Raw genomic sequence first — 15,592 nt, forward strand, 5'->3', positions numbered from 1 at the left:
CCTTAACCACTGCAAAGCCTGGTATCACCACCCCACCCCCACCCCCAAATTCTGGACAGTAATGGCAGCTAGTGACAGGGCTGCTCCTATCCAGAGCAGTTAACTGCCCTATCTCACTTCTTTTCAAAGCAACTAGTGAAGCAGAGGATACTAAAGATTATTCTACAGATCAGAAGTGATTTGGAGTTTAGAGGGCTAGAGAGATGGCTCAGTGGTTAAGAACACTGCTGCTCTGGCAGAGGACTCAAGTTCAATTCCCAGAAGCCACATGGCAGCTCAAACTTCATTACTCCAATTTCAAGGGATCTCTTAGGCACCAGCATGCACACTCATAGGCAACACACTCATAATATAGAAACATACATACACATATAGATGGGTATAGAAATAGATAAAAAGAGGAAAATATAAATACACATAATATAAAAATAGTTTTAACTAAAACTAAGTAACTGACTTTAAGTGATGGTTGGGATTTACCCTGAACTGCAAAGCCTCCTCCAGTCACTTAGGAATGAAGTGTCTGTGATAGAGCAGTGATTCCCAAGCCCAGGCTCTCATGCCCTGGCTTTTAATTTAACTTTCCTGCTGTATCCTTGCCTCTGGTTCCATTCTCTGCAAAGTACGTTCCAGGGTCTCCTGGTAGTAGAGCCCATAAGCTACAAGTTGCAATAGTTTGGAAAACATGTCTTGCCTTCTGCAAAGAAGCTGATAGAGTTAACTAAGGTTAGTAGGGTTAGTCTGCTTTGAAGTCATACTATGTGACCTTGTGATAGTTCCTTTGGTCTGAAACAAGACAATATTGGAAGCTCAAAAAGTAATGGGTTGCTGGTTACCCGGGAGGTACCTTCCTGTGCTGCATACACCAGAGCAAGATGGAAAGCTGCCTGTTTTAAACTTAGATCTCTTGTCTCCAGTGTCAGGCTTGCCTGGGATTCCTCAGGGTTACCTCTGCCCTTTCCCAGTTTAGCTTGTTCAAGACTCAGCTGTTGGAGTTCTAGAGGCCAGGGCAGTCTTAGTTATTTTCAGCCCTTAAACTGCCCAGAGCTGGGACATTGCCTTAACCTGATTAAGGAGTGATTAGCCTTGTGTATAATCCACCTCCCTGTTTAGATGTGTATTAAAGTCACAGAAGAGACTGGGAACCTTGCCATCTAGTGGTTCTCAAACTTCATAGTCACAGAACTTTTAGTACAGTCTTTCACCTAATACACACAACAGACTGTAGGTTAAGATCCAGTCCCTTGCCAGGCAAGATGGCACACCTGTAATTCTAGCACTAGGGAGGCAGAGGCAGAAAGAAGGACCACTGCAAGTTTCAGGCCAGCCCTTAGTCTCTGTCATGAGTTCTGGGCTATCTAGGGCTATGTGGCAATACTTTGTCTTTAAAAATCGGGGATCCTCCCACCTCTCATGCAGCACAATGTGAGTTACCTCTCCGGCCACTTGGCCACCACGCCTTGGGAGTGGGTAAAGTTGAAAGCACAGATAAATTCTGTATTCTTACTACCCTGTTGTCACAGAAATCAATGGCAGACTTGCAAACCTCACCTCTAGTACACCAATTACAGTAATCAGAAGCAAGTCGAACAAGGCTCACCTGCATGCTGGTGGTAGTCAAGAAATATTTAATTTCTACGGATTTACCTTCTCGTCAGCTATCGGTTCAGCTTGTCAGTAGATGTCAAAGGCCTTCATACTCTAAAATGTATTCCTCTCTAGTAACTGAGTAAGGAACAGCTGTGAAATACTCAGCACTGAGGAGGAAGACAGGCAGGCAGATCTCCCAACCTGGTCTACTGAGTGAGTTCCAGGATAGCCAGGGCTACATAGAGAAACCCTGTCTTGGGCTGAAGAGATAGCTCAGTGGGTAAGAGCACTGGTGATGTATATGCAGACAGAACACTGTATACATAATAAATAAATAAATCTTTTAAAGGGGCTGGAGAGATGGCTCAGAGGTTAAGAGCACTGGCTGTTCTTCCAGAGGTCATGAGTTCAATTCCCAGCAACCACATGGTGGTTCACAACCATCCGTAATGAGATCTGGTGCCCTCTTCTGACCTGCAGGTGTATATGCAGACAGAACACTGTATACATAATAAATAAATCTTAGGAAAAAAAAGAAATCCTGTCTCAAAAAAAAAAAAAAAAAAAAAAATCTTTAAAAGCAGTAGGTGTGGTGGTACATGCTTGCAATCCTATCACCAAGCAGGAGGGTCAGGAGTTCATTGCCATCCTCTGTGTGTTTTTATGTCAACTTGACACAAGCCAGATTCACTTTGGAAAAGGAAACCTCAAGTGAGAAAATGCCCCTACCATATTGGCCTGTGTTGAATTTTCTTTATTGATGGTGGAGGGCCCAGCTCACTGTGGATGGTCCTAGTTGCTCTAAGAAAGCAGACTGAGCAAGCCAGTAAGCAGCGCTCCTCCATAGCCTGTGCTTCAGTTCCTACTTCCAGACTCCTTCTCTACTTGAGTTCCTGCCTGACTCCCTCATTGATAGACTGTTATCCAGAAACATAAGAGAAAATAAACCCTTTCCTCCCCAAGTTGCTTTTGTTCATGATGTTTTCTCTCAGCAAAAGAAACTCTTAGGACACTCATACATAGTAAGTCTGGGGCAGCCTAGGTTACATGAGACTCTTGTCTAAAAAAAAAAAAAAAAAAAAAAAAAAGGCATAACTAATTTTTTAAGATGTGAGTAATTGTGAAGTAGGTGAGGTAGAAAAGACCTTACTCCAACCTAGGGCTCACACTGGCCCTAACACCCCACATTTCCTTATAGACAGTTCTCTGCACTTGAATTCTGTTTTCTAACCTGAAACCTGAGATTTTCAGACACAGACACCTATGCACACGGCCCTTGGATAATTCTTGGCAAAGGGGCTCAACTCCGTGGAAGAATCTGTTAGCAGCCCTGCTTCTCCAGGCCAGACTCTTGTGAAGTTTGTCCTACCCATTGACATCCCATTTCTGGCACCTGTTCTTATTGACTCTCAGACTGAAACAAATCCTTGAACTTCTGCTTGTACCAACAGATCCTTACTATTCTGCATCTGAACCCAGAGTAGGGAGCAGAGAAGCCTGTTCAGCAGGCCTCTGGGGGTAACCGATGCCTTGGCTGCAGGACAGCATTACAGAGCTGTCCAACAGGACACAAACTCTGGACTCCGCTTGTTTGGATTCAATCCCAACCACTGTAGCTCACTGGCTTTGTGACCTTGAGCAGTTTACCCAGCCTGCCCACGCCTGTGCGTGTTTAAACTCCAGAAACAGTCTGCTGGTCTCTACTGGACAGGGCTTTAGCACTGTGAACTCACTGGTCACTCAAGGTGCCTCATGGGAGGTGAGCCATCAGAGGCAGCTGGCACTGGGGATATAGTTTGGGTAGAGTGCTTGCCTGCATGACTAGGGGCCTTAGTTCACTCCTCAGCAGTGATGGGGAAAGACTGTGATGTTAACTGGAAACCCACCTGGACACCATTCAGTGGGTCCACAGGGCTTATTTTCAAGACCATCACTACAGGCTTCAGCTCACATATCATGAGATCTAAATATGGGAGTTTCACATTGAAAACAGTAACACAGGCAAGAAGGAACATCTTGCAAAACAAGCAATCCGCTTTCCATTTTCCCATGAATAGATTAGATTAATAAAAGTCTAACATAAAAAGAATAGTTTAACATTCAGCGCTCAAACTGTAGAGTTGGAGTGCCTGGGTTTGAATCCCAATGCAGGTAGAGCAATTCCTTAATTTGATGGTGCTTTCATTTCTTCATTTGGAAAATGGGATGATAGCATGACTCAGATTTACAGTGAAGACTAAGTCAGCTGATAAACACTTAGATAAGTGCATGGCCCCAGTGAGAGGTCCATAAGGATCCTGTTGTTCCTTAGTTACTACTTACTATCTCCAGGCTGCCGGCCATGGCTTATGAGCTCTGCGTGCTGTGACGCAACTCTGGGGGAGAGCTAACTTTCTTAGCAAAGCTATACATGTGCATAATTTAAAAGGTCAAAGGGGCCAAAGGCACATGTGCAAGTGTCGTGTCTGCTGACCTCTTGCCCCCACCCTTATCTCTTCACAGTCAGCCACTTGAGTCTGTCAGGCTGCCTTGCCTGCTTCATTCATTTTTTTTTTTATCTCCTGACAACGATGGCAGCTAAACTGGTCCTGTTCTTAAGCCTCACTCCCTTTCCCCTCGTGCCCCTCAGAAGTTACTTCAGACCTTTTCCAATAACAGTTTACTAACATGCTTATTATGTAAAATAATAAAGGGATCCTGGCACCTTTAAAGTGGGTGGTTTATGGGGATCTCTAAGGGAACTGTTGCACAGAGGTGTGGCCAGCACGTGGAGGAACTATGGAAGCCCCTTAACCCAAGCCCAGGCCCATAAGACAACTGGAAGGTGTTATCAGGAGAAGGTGCCAAGAAGAGGTAAGGGCAGAGTCTGCTGTGCTCTGTCCGGGAGGACACCTCTCACTCTCCCAACTCCCAGGGCATGGGATGAGTCTCTGTGTGCTGTGCCTGCTTCCAGTCAGTCTCCCACACCCCGGAGTGCTGGAAAAAGCGGGGGGGGGGGGGGGGGGGGGGGGGGGGGGGATATGCTGCTAGCACCACAGCTGGTCAGGGCGCTTTCTCAGTCCCTAGCTGGTCCTAGCTGGTTGGAATGAGCTTTTTTTCCCCCCAGAGGAAAAACAGATTTATTAAGGAATGGTGAAAAAGAACTGAGTCAGAGGGGCTAGCTCCTAAGGAGTCACCTAGGGAAGAGGGCTGTGATTACACAGTCTCCAGAAGTTAGTTGCCCTAAGTTAATGATACCCAAGCTCGTTTGTTTGTGTGACATCCAAGCTCTTAGAGGCTCAGGTGGTAGAGTGCTTACCTGGCAGGCAGCAAGCTCTGGGTTCACTCTCCACCACCACACAAACCAGGAACCATGGTGCACAGCTGTAATCACAGCACTCTGGAGGCAAAGGCAGGAGGGTCAGGAGTTCAAAGACATCCTCAGCTACAGAGCAAGTTCGAGGCTAGCCTGGGACACCGGGGACCTATTAAAAACACCAACAAACCCTCTAATCTGCATGCTTCTAACCTCCTCACTAGCCCAGTGTTTTCTAAAGTTTGTTCGGCACAATTCAGTATTAAGAATAATAAATGCAGCTAGGCCGTGGTAGCACACGCCTTTAATCCCAGCAGGTGAATTTCTGAGTTTGAGGCCAGCCTAGTCTACAGAGTGAGTTCCAGGACTGTTAGTATTCTGACCCACCCCTTGGAAACCCACCCCTTGGGGCCGCCCTGCATCCTGACATAAAAGCCTCATTTTAAGGAAAAACCCCTCCCTTTCTCTCTCTTCTGCGACCTCTCTCCATTCCCACGAGGTGTGCACACCTCTGCTTTCCCTCCCTTCTCTTCCTTCCTGTCTCCCTCTTTCCTATCTTCATCTCTCTATTATAATAAAATCTCTCCACGTGGATGCAGTGCCTGGGTGTGCGTGACTGTTCCATGAGCCGCTGCCCTCTGCTGAATCTTCCCACCATGTTTCCCTGCATGCGTGGGATACCTTGGCCCGGCCAGCTGGGGTCTCCTACGTGATATATCATAACAAGGACAGGCGAAGCTACAGAGAGAAACCCTGTCTTGAAAAAACAAAAAAACAAAAAGAATAGTAAACGCAAATGAATGTGCTTTATTTTTTTATTTTTAATTAGGGCTGGAGAGATGACTCCGTGGTTAAGAGCACTGACTGCTCTTCGAAAAGTCCCAGGTTCAATTCCCAGCACCCACATGCCAACTCACAACTATAACTATAGTTATAACTCCAGTTTCAGGAGATCCAACACCCTCACACAGACATATGTGCAAGCAAAACACCAATGCATGTAAAATAAAAATAATTAAATCATTTTAAGCCGGGTGGTGGTGGCAAGTGCCTTTTATCCCAGCAGAGGCTGGGATAGGCAGAGGCTGGGAAGGCAGAGGCTGGCCTCTATGAGTTAGTTCGAGGCCAGCCTGGTCTCCGGAGTGAGTTTCAGGACACGCTCCAAAGCTACACAGAGAAACTCTGTCTTGAAAAAAACAAAAAAAGTCATTTTAAAAATTATTCTTTTTTATTTATTTTGGAAGGAACATGCATGTGTAATAGCACACAAGTGGAAGTCAGAGGGCAGCTTATGAGAGCTGATCTGTCCTTCTACCATGCAGGGTCCAGAGATCAAGTTCAGTCAGGGTCTCAGGCTTGGTGGCAAGCTCCTTCACCCACTGAACCATCTTGCTGACCCTGAATGTGCTTTTTTAAACGTAAAAGCGTATCTTGCTAGCATGGGAGGGTGTGCTTAGCATGCAAAAGCTCTGGCTCAATCTCTTATACGCACATCATAGTTACATATTTCAACTCTAGGTTTTGTTTTTACTTTAATTTTTTTTTTTTTTTTTTTTTTTTTTTTTTTTTTTTTTTTTGATTTTTCGAGACAGGGTTTCTCTGTGTAACAGCCCTGGTTGTCCTGGAACTCACTCTGTAGACCAGGCTGGCCTCACAGATCCAACTGCCTCTGCCGCCTGACTGCTGGGATTAAAGACATGAGCCATCACACCGGCTTTCAACTCTAGTTTAAAAAAAAAAAAAGTAATAGGCAGCAGGGTGTGGTGGCACACGCCTTTAATCCCAACACTTGGGAGGCAGATGGATCTCTGTGAGTTCGAGGCCAGCCTGGTCTACAAAGTGAGTTCCAGGACAGTCAGGAGCTGTTATACAGAAAAACCCTGTCTCGGGAGGGGGGAAAAAGTAACTAGCATATCATATGATGTGTATTTTGCTAAGGAGGACCGCAAGTAAAATAGTGACTTTAAAGAAAAGTGTTGGACAAGTGTGTAGGTGCTGTTCAGTAACAACAGACCACATGGTCAGAAGCACATCTCCAGCCTCAGGCCTGGCGTTTCCCTGGTTCCTTGGCTGGAATGAAATCTGTAAAGACTGCAAGGTCAGCCTCCCCAGCAGCCATGCACTCTGCACCCGCAGGCTGAGGATGTGGGAGGAGCTGGTAATTGACAATTAGCTGGAAGCTTCCTTCTCAGCCTCACAGACAGCAGCCGACACACCTGCTTGACTATAGTCAAGCCACCCTGACTAGGCAGCTACAGGTTGCTAGGCAATGGTGTCAAAGGTCTCCTAGCTCTCAGAGCATAGACTCCTGAGAGCCACAGAAGAAGTGTGTTTAATTCAACATTCCATGCAGCTAAAAAGGATTTGACAAGGGGACTAACATTAATTGACCACCTACTAGGTGTGTAGAGCTTTACATAGAGCCTCACAACTTATAAAATGCCATTCTTATTCAATACTGACCCTACAAAATCAAGTAACTTGCCAAATTCTCCCAGGGGATGGCAGAGCCAGGAATCCAACCAAGAACTTCTTCAAGCCAGAGTTTGGAGTGAGCCAGAGACGTGTCCCTCCCTCTCCCTGCTGTGGGGACAGTATATGACTGCATCATTCTAGTCAGAGGTGATAGCAAGCATGAGGGAAGCCACAGCCTCTTCTGCAGAAACGCCTTTCTCAATCCTTGTGAGGGGCAGAGACCAGCCAGTGTGTGGCAATAGCCATAAACACTCATACATTTACATCATAGATTAGGGATGCCATAAAAAAAAAAATCGGAAACAGGAAGCCCCTCCCTCCGCCAGCCCAAACCTATACTATAGGACTCTAGTACTGCTATAATTAAAATCTGTTCCTCCTTAAGGGAAGAAAAAGATGTGGAGGGCAGGCCCTGGGGCAGTCCTCACCTGAGCAAGCAGTCAGAACAGATCTTGGTGCAGGATCAAGAACGCTGAGCTTTGCGGAGGTGGCAAATTGCCAGGAGTTGGGGGCTAGCCTGAGCTACATAGTAGTAAATTCTAAGCCAGTCTGGGCTACAGAGTAAGATTCTGCCTCTTAAGTAAATAATGAATAACTAAAATTCAGAGCATCATTGGTAGTTCAAGGTAGATTAAACCCTAGAAAAGTGACCTCAGACTCCGCTCCAACCCGTTTCCTACAGGACACCCTGCACCAGGTCTGTGCTTCCCTTAAATGTAACAGGTCAGACTTGGGGGTGCACACCAGCACTTGGGATCTCTGTGATGTCAAACTAAGCCTGGTCTACACTGCAAGTTCCAGGCCAGCCAGAGCTACATGGTGAGATCTTGTCTCAAAAACAAAACAAACATAAATCAAATAATAATAGCAATAATAATGTAACTATGAAGTAAGGCTGTTATTTTTGTTTCACACACATAAAAGATTTACCGTGTTAAATGACTTGCCTAGCTAGAAGCACAAGAAAGTGTGGATGAAAATCTGTCTGCTCCTCCTTCAAAGGCTGCCTCTGTGGGGACAGTGCAGGGCATTTGGGGGCCCTACTGCCTGTACCTCCTTGACCCCTGGAAAAATGATGAGTTTCTCTCCCTGGTGTGGGGAAGAGGAGCCATGTCCATAGTCTTAGAAATCTAGGCATGGGGGCTGGAGAGATGGCTCAGAGGTTAGGAGCACTGGCTGTTCTTCCAAAGGTCCTGAGTTCATTCCCAGCAACCACATGGTGGCTCACAACCATCTGTAACGAGATCTGGTGACTTCTTCTGGCCTGCAGGCACATATGCAGGCAGAACACTGTATATTGTAATAAATAAATAAATCTTTAAAAAAAAGAAAAAGAAATCTAGGCATAAATGAGAGAGAGTCAGAGACAGAGAGAGAACCTCATTGCCTCATCAAGGGGTGTCATCCTAGGCCCTGCATCCCCCGCCCCCGCCCTTTATTCCCTCCACCCCACCCCACCCCCACCCCAGGTCCTGGGCTCTGCATCCTCCCCTGGGCCCTACATCCCCCCCCCCTAGGTCCTACATCCCCTGTGCTGTATCAACTCCCCTCCAGGTCCTGCATTCCCCCCTGGGTCCTGCATTTCCCCCGCTCTCTCCCCCCCCCCCCCCCCGCCCTGCATCCCCCTCTTGCCCTGCATCCCCCCCACCCTGGGCTCTGCGTCCTGTCCTGCACCTTGCCCCTTGAGCTTGATGAAGCAGCATGTCTGGCAGGAACTGTACCTGATGGTCACATTCCTGCTGCCCAGCTCAGTGAGAGGCCTCCATGCAGCTGCACCTCTAGTCAGCCTCATTGATGTTTCTGCCTCGTTAGGTTTCTGAGAGGCTCTTCAGTGAGGCCTGGTAGTTCTCTGGGGAGCTGTTAGGAGGCATTATCTCTGCTCTGGGTTTTGTTTATCTTTCCTGGGGTTTTGGTTTGGCTTTTTTTCTTGTCATTGTTGTTTTGTTTTGAGACAGAGTCTCATATAACCTAGGCTTGCCTCAAACTATGTAGCTAAGAATGACCTCCTCTACCTCCTCCTGCCTCCACCTCCCCAGGGCTGGAATTAGAGGTGTGCACTGCCCCAGTTTATGTGCCTGCTAAGTGGGTACTCTACCGTCTGAGCTACATCTACTTCCCTATGCCCGCTCTTCTTAGAGGCCTGGTCTCCACACAGGACACATGTCAAGATCACGTGGATTTCATGCTTCCAGCATATCTGACTTTGCCACTTTACCTAAAATTCTAATCCTGTAAAACAGGGTAACTCTCTACTCAACAGAATAACTTTAAGAAATAAATTAGATGAGACATTTAAAGGGGTTATTGCATATGAAATGTTCAGTAATCATGAGGCATTACTGTCTCTCTCTCTCTCTCTCCCTCTCTCTCTCTGAGACAGGATTTCTCTGTGTAGCCCTGGCTGTCCTGGAACTGCTTTGTAGACCAGGCTGGCCTAGAACTCACAGAGATCTGCCTGCCTCTGCCTCCCTAGTGCTGAGATTAAAGGTGTGTGCCACCACTGTCCAGCAAAAGTCTTTTCTTAATTTTTTTTTTAATCTATTGTGTGTGTCCATGCTCATGGTTGTACAAGCACAGGCACAAGTGTGTAGAGGTCAGAGGGCAAGTTTTGTTTATTTGGGTTTTTTTTAGATGTTTGCTTTCCTATGTGTATGGGTGTTTTGTCTGAATATATATCTGTGCACCATGTGTGTGCAGTGTCCACAGTGATCAGCCTTAGGGATCTCCAGCTCCCGGCCCCATTCCAAACCCGGCCCTCAGCGCACCAAGTGGCAGCTCCTCCCCTGGAGCTTCTCAAGACCACCTACAGGGTATTCAAGGTCCCGACCATAGCTGGTCCAGGTGGTTTCCACTTCGTGGTTTCTCCTCTTCCTCTGGGACCACACTGGATGGAATGCTTTGCTCAGATTAAAACCTGAACTTTAATTCGTATTGATTTGGCCTGATCTGATTTATTGTGTTGGCAGAGTTACTCACTACTAGGGGATTTTTACTTATCAATCAGAAAAAGAGGGCGTTTGATCTCTTGGAAGTCGAATTAAGACAGTTGTGGGCCATCGTCATGTGGGTGCTGGGAATCAAACCTGGGTCCTCTAGAAGAGCAGCCAGTGCTCTTGGCAGCTCTTGCTCCTGCCCCCTTGTGGGATCTGATCTAGGGACCAAACTCAGGCCCTCAGGTGTTGGAGCAAAGTGCTATACCCACTAAGCCATCTTGCTGGCCCTGTTATTGCAATTCTTACAAAGGATGGGCCCGTGAGGTTTGTTCTCCTCTTGTGATATGAACTCCCGGAAGGAAACTGTGTCTGCAGAGACTGACAGATAGAACTGCGGTACTTGGAGAGGTTGGAACATTGCTGGTCCAGAGGTTGGAGGCCTTATCTTGAGCTAGTTCTAGCCCTCTGCAACAGCCATTTCTCCATGTCAGAACCTAACATCTGTGGCTAATATAGCTTCCACAACTAAAAAGCTCAGAAAGCATCTCAAGCCTAGAGAAACACTGCCCCCATTTTTCTGTACCTGCCTCTCTGATGAAACCACCGATGAATTTTCAACTTGCCTTGATTTATGATTTTAATTGTTCTGTAAGACATGAAATATTTCATGAAACTACATCCAAGTTGAAACATGGAATTTGGGATAGCCTTAATCTGTGTTCCCAGGCCATGGCCACTCAAGATGGCTCCAGAATAAACTATCTCTTATTGATTGCCTTTAAGATGACAGCTGTGGTTTTTGTATCAACAACAGAATAAGAACAATAAAAAATAATTTCAAGCTGTGTTTGGTGATGCATGCCTGTAATCCTAGCACGAGGATCCTCCATTGCCTTTAAGATGACAGCTGTGGTTTTTGTATCAACAACAGAATAAGAACAATAAAAAATAATTTCAAGCTGTGTTTGGTGATGCATGCCTGTAATCCTAGCACGAGGATCCTCCAACAGATTCCTGGGGACTAAGGATATTATTACAAGATTAAGTAATGGTATGGATAGAGAGAGACAGAGGACCAACAGCATCATGGGGGCTCTGAGGAGTGTTCAGGTCCCAGCATCAGTGATAGACATCATGGCAGGGTCTCTGAAAAGAATCAAAGATCCTGAGGCAGGAGCCTCCTCTAACCCTTTCTAAGAATGAGGAGGTTCACAGCTTGAGTCTGTAATCAGGCTTTGTGATACCCAGGCAGGGAGGGGGCCGGAAGCAGGATTGGTGTGAGCCTACATCTTAGCATCAATACCCTTTGATGTCAACCCACTTTCCAGGTGAGAAATTCCAGCTGCAGTGTCCTAGTAGGTGCCTGTCAATAACTTAGCCAGGAGGACCAAAGTAAAGCAATGGCTAGATTCTAACACTGTGTTCTTACATTGGGAGGTGGAGGCAGGAAGATTAGGAGTTCAAGGACATAGCAACACTCTGTCTCAAAAAAATGTATGAATAAAATTTAAAAAAAATTCAAAACAGCTCAAATCCATGGTTTTCACTACCAAGAGTGGAGAAGCCCCATTCCTCTGAGACTCCAGCTCCTCTGAGATGATTCCCCCACCCCTTTACTATGTCAATTAACAGCCCATAGAGACCCAAATACCCTCCCTGCTGTTCTCTATAGTCTCTGATCCCGATTTCCGCACCAAAGACACCCGAAGAGCAAGTCAAACAAAGACACAACACCCCTTGAGGGAATGGGGGGAAAGTTGATCAGGGAAAGATGGCGTTCCCTGGAACAGGGAGCTGTGACTGGCTGGCTCCACAGGGACTGGATGGAAAAGGTTCAGACCTGGCTTCTGCCTCCTCCAAGGCTGGAAGCCAAGGAGACAGGCACGAAGGCCAAGAGGAACCTGGGCTTCTCTAGCTCCTATTCAGCTTTGTTCTCCCCTCTCACCCCCACCCCTTCGAGGAGCTGGCTTGACAACCAGGGTGCAAACTGGCTTGGCTTAACTCTCTCTCTCTCTCCCTTTCTTCCCTCCCTCCCTCTCTCCCTCCCTCTCTCTCTCTCTCTCTCTCTCTCTCTCTCTCTCTCTCTCTCTCTCTCTCTCCTCCCCCTCCTTCCTCCCTTGCTGACCACTTTCTCGCTCTGGAGTCTTTAATTCCACACTGATAAGCAGGCCTGCTGAGAATCTGGTACACTCTACAGCCCAGGGCCCTTCTGATGGAGTGGAAATGGGAAAATTCCAGAGTGTGGCCCAAGAATTGCAGACCATCCCCATTTCCACGTCCAGGGAGCAAAGTCTAAAGACAACTAACAAAGTGGAATTTTAACTTTCACCCACTGCCCTGAAAAAGTTTAAACACTGGAGCCTACCATAGCCTACCAAGAGAAATCAATTGGGCCAACTCCAAAACAAAGGCAGTTCCTAACCTTCCCCATGTCAAACCTTCCTCAAACAACTCTGAGGTCTTCAGGGCAATCCAGTTGAGCAGCCTCCTTAAACACAGGTCCATGTGTTGGTAGGGTGTGTGGGTCTGGGGCCTGGGACCACAGCCAACCTTGGGGTCTATAAGGAAGTTCTCCGAATGTGCAAGTGCTTGATCCAGGCAGGATGGCAAGAAGCTGTGAGCACTGGTTGCCATGGAGATGCTGGCATAGCTGGGGCCTCTCTGCAGTAAACAAGCAACCTCTTTAAGAGAAAGGAGGTGGGGGGACTTGGTGCTTGAGAGCCAGCTCAGTTTGAAGCTAAGGGACTGGGGAGGTAAGCTCTAGGCCTGCAGCCTTAACAGCTGGGGTGTGGCCTCCTGCAGAGCAAATCCTCAATGCCCAGTTGCCACCCCCACCACCAAGCAAGGGCTGCTTCAAGAGACCTGAAACAGTGGAAAAAGCCAGAAGCCAGAGACTGGCAGCAGAACCACACCCCAAGGCTAGGCAGAAGCCTGGGCTTGCAGAGTCACAAGAGAAAGCCCAAGCCTGGGTCTGAGAGTCTGGCCTCTGAGTCACCTCACTTCCCTTCTCTGGGCCCCCTGAATTAATAATGTCCTCTCTGGGGGCCAAGTGAAGCAGAGCCACATGTCCCTCTGATTCCATATGGACAGACGTGTCCAGGCTGTGAAGACCTCTGTCTCATGACTGCAGCTGGAGGATGAGGGACCTTTTGGTGTGCTTGGCCTTAGCCTTATGCTGCAAGCGTTTTCACCAAAGGCAGGGCTTGGCCCTGCACACACGTGGGTCATGCAAGATTAAGGAGGTGCCAGGAAAAGGAGGCTGACTAGATGACCTCAAAGGACCCTTGTGGCCTGGTGAGCTGCCTAGACCTTCCTGCCACCGCCCTGGGTGATTCTGCTGGGCAGGACCGGTCACCTTTGCCTTTGGATATCTGTGGAGAGCAAAGGGTGACTGTTTCCCTACTATCCTTCCAGGCTAGTGACGTTGGCCAGGAAAGCTAGTGTAGAAGTTTGAAACGCGTGTGCTGTTTCCAGCTGTCTGATCTGAAGCCATTACATACTTCATGCTTTGTAATATTAGCAGTAAAATGTTCAAATTCCTATTCTGATTTTGGAAGGTCTCTGCAGTAGGGTCAAAATGCTTCGACAGTAGATAGGGGTACCTATGGGTGTGAGGCAGTTGATAGAGCGCCTCCAGACATACACAAAGACCAGTGACTCATAGATAGTACTATATAAACTAGGTCTGGTGGTGCACACCAGCAGCCCTAGCACTCACCATGTGGAGGCAGAAGAGTCAGAAGTTCAAGGTCATTCACGGTTACATATGAGTTCAAGGCCAGCCTGGGGATAAATGAGACCCTGTCTCAGTACAAAACATAAATAAATAAGAATGCATGGGAAAACCACCACACAAATAAAGGACACAGGGAACCGAATGTGGTTACAAGCAGGGCCTTCTCCACAGCCTGTCTGCCCCACCACAGCCAGGGGGCTCTACTGTAGGCACCAGGGGCTTCTTCCCTTTAGGCCTCGAAGCAGAACCAGAGACCCCTAAAAAAAAAAAAAAAAAAAAAAAAAAAAAGGTTAGACTGCCTTCTAGGGCAGGAGACCTCTGAGCATGCTCAAGGGAACAGGACCGAGCCTCGCCTAACTTCATGTCCAGCTAGAACCTGCTTTCTGAGCTGTGACCACATAAGTGTTGTGTAAACAGTTTAAAGGAAAAGCAGCCTCACAGCTCAGTCCTTGTCCCTTCCCCTTTCGGCCCCAGGAAATGACAACTAGGCCTTTAGGACTGTATTCATACTTTTAATTGGATTGGATCCACCCAGTATTTCTCAATAGTTGACCCTTGTTTCTTTGAGCCAAGACTCAGAATATAATTCCACATTTTGTAGGAGAAGGTTAAAACAATCTGTACAGAGTTCAAAGGATGATAGGTTCTTATCAGAAATCTCTCCCCACCCCCATCCCCACAGCCCAGCTGGCCTCAGATTCACTGCAAAGCTCAGATTGCTTTTGAACTCCTGATCCTCTGTCTCCATCTCCCAAGTGCTGGGATTATGGCTACGCACCACCATGTCTGCTCAAGAACACAGGTCTCTCAACAGCCACCCCCACCCTGCCAGGGTCTCCTCTTCAAGCTTCCCACTACACTCATCTTGGTTAAGTCATGTCACCCAAAGTATCAGAAAGACCGTCACAGCAGCATTCACGACCCTCCCTGCCATCTTTTGAGAGCCCACACTGGGGACTGGTGGAAACTGGGACCGACTCCCTCGGTGGCACTGACCTCAGCTTGAAAGTCACTTGTGCTCTTGTGACAGGAGGAGAACACAGCTGTCCCTTCTCCCCAGAGTAAGACCTGGTTGGAGGGGCATGGAGTTCCTGAGATGCAGTCTCTGAGGGAACCTCAGAGAATAGTGAAAAGTCCAAGTCCCAACAGGAAACAGAGGCACCATTTAGCACTGGCCTAGAAGAGCGGAGGGGAGAGGGGGGAGGAGAAGGCGTTAAGATCCTAGGAGATGTCGTCCAGACCCCAGGAGGTGGCACCAGGAAAGCCTGAGAAGCTGGGGTGGAGTCTTCAGACTTCACACCCACCATCTGAGGGGTGGATGGGCTGGGGACTGGGGGAGGGGGTGTGTGACACAAAGCAGTTTCTCAGGGCAGGTGCCACTGTCTCACCAGAGAGAGAGAGAGAGAGAGAGAGAGAGAGAGAGAGAGGGAGAGGAACCTCTACTTTGGCACGTACACAGCACTCCCCAGCAGGTCAAGGACAGAGGCAGATGAGGTCCTCTGCATTTTGGGCCCTGCATCTCAGGAAAGCCATCGGCCTTGCGGTCATGGACAAGGTGAAAAC

The sequence above is a fragment of the Peromyscus eremicus genome, chromosome 1 (assembly GCF_949786415.1).
Source record: "Peromyscus eremicus chromosome 1, PerEre_H2_v1, whole genome shotgun sequence".
NCBI lineage: Eukaryota > Metazoa > Chordata > Mammalia > Rodentia > Cricetidae > Peromyscus > Peromyscus eremicus.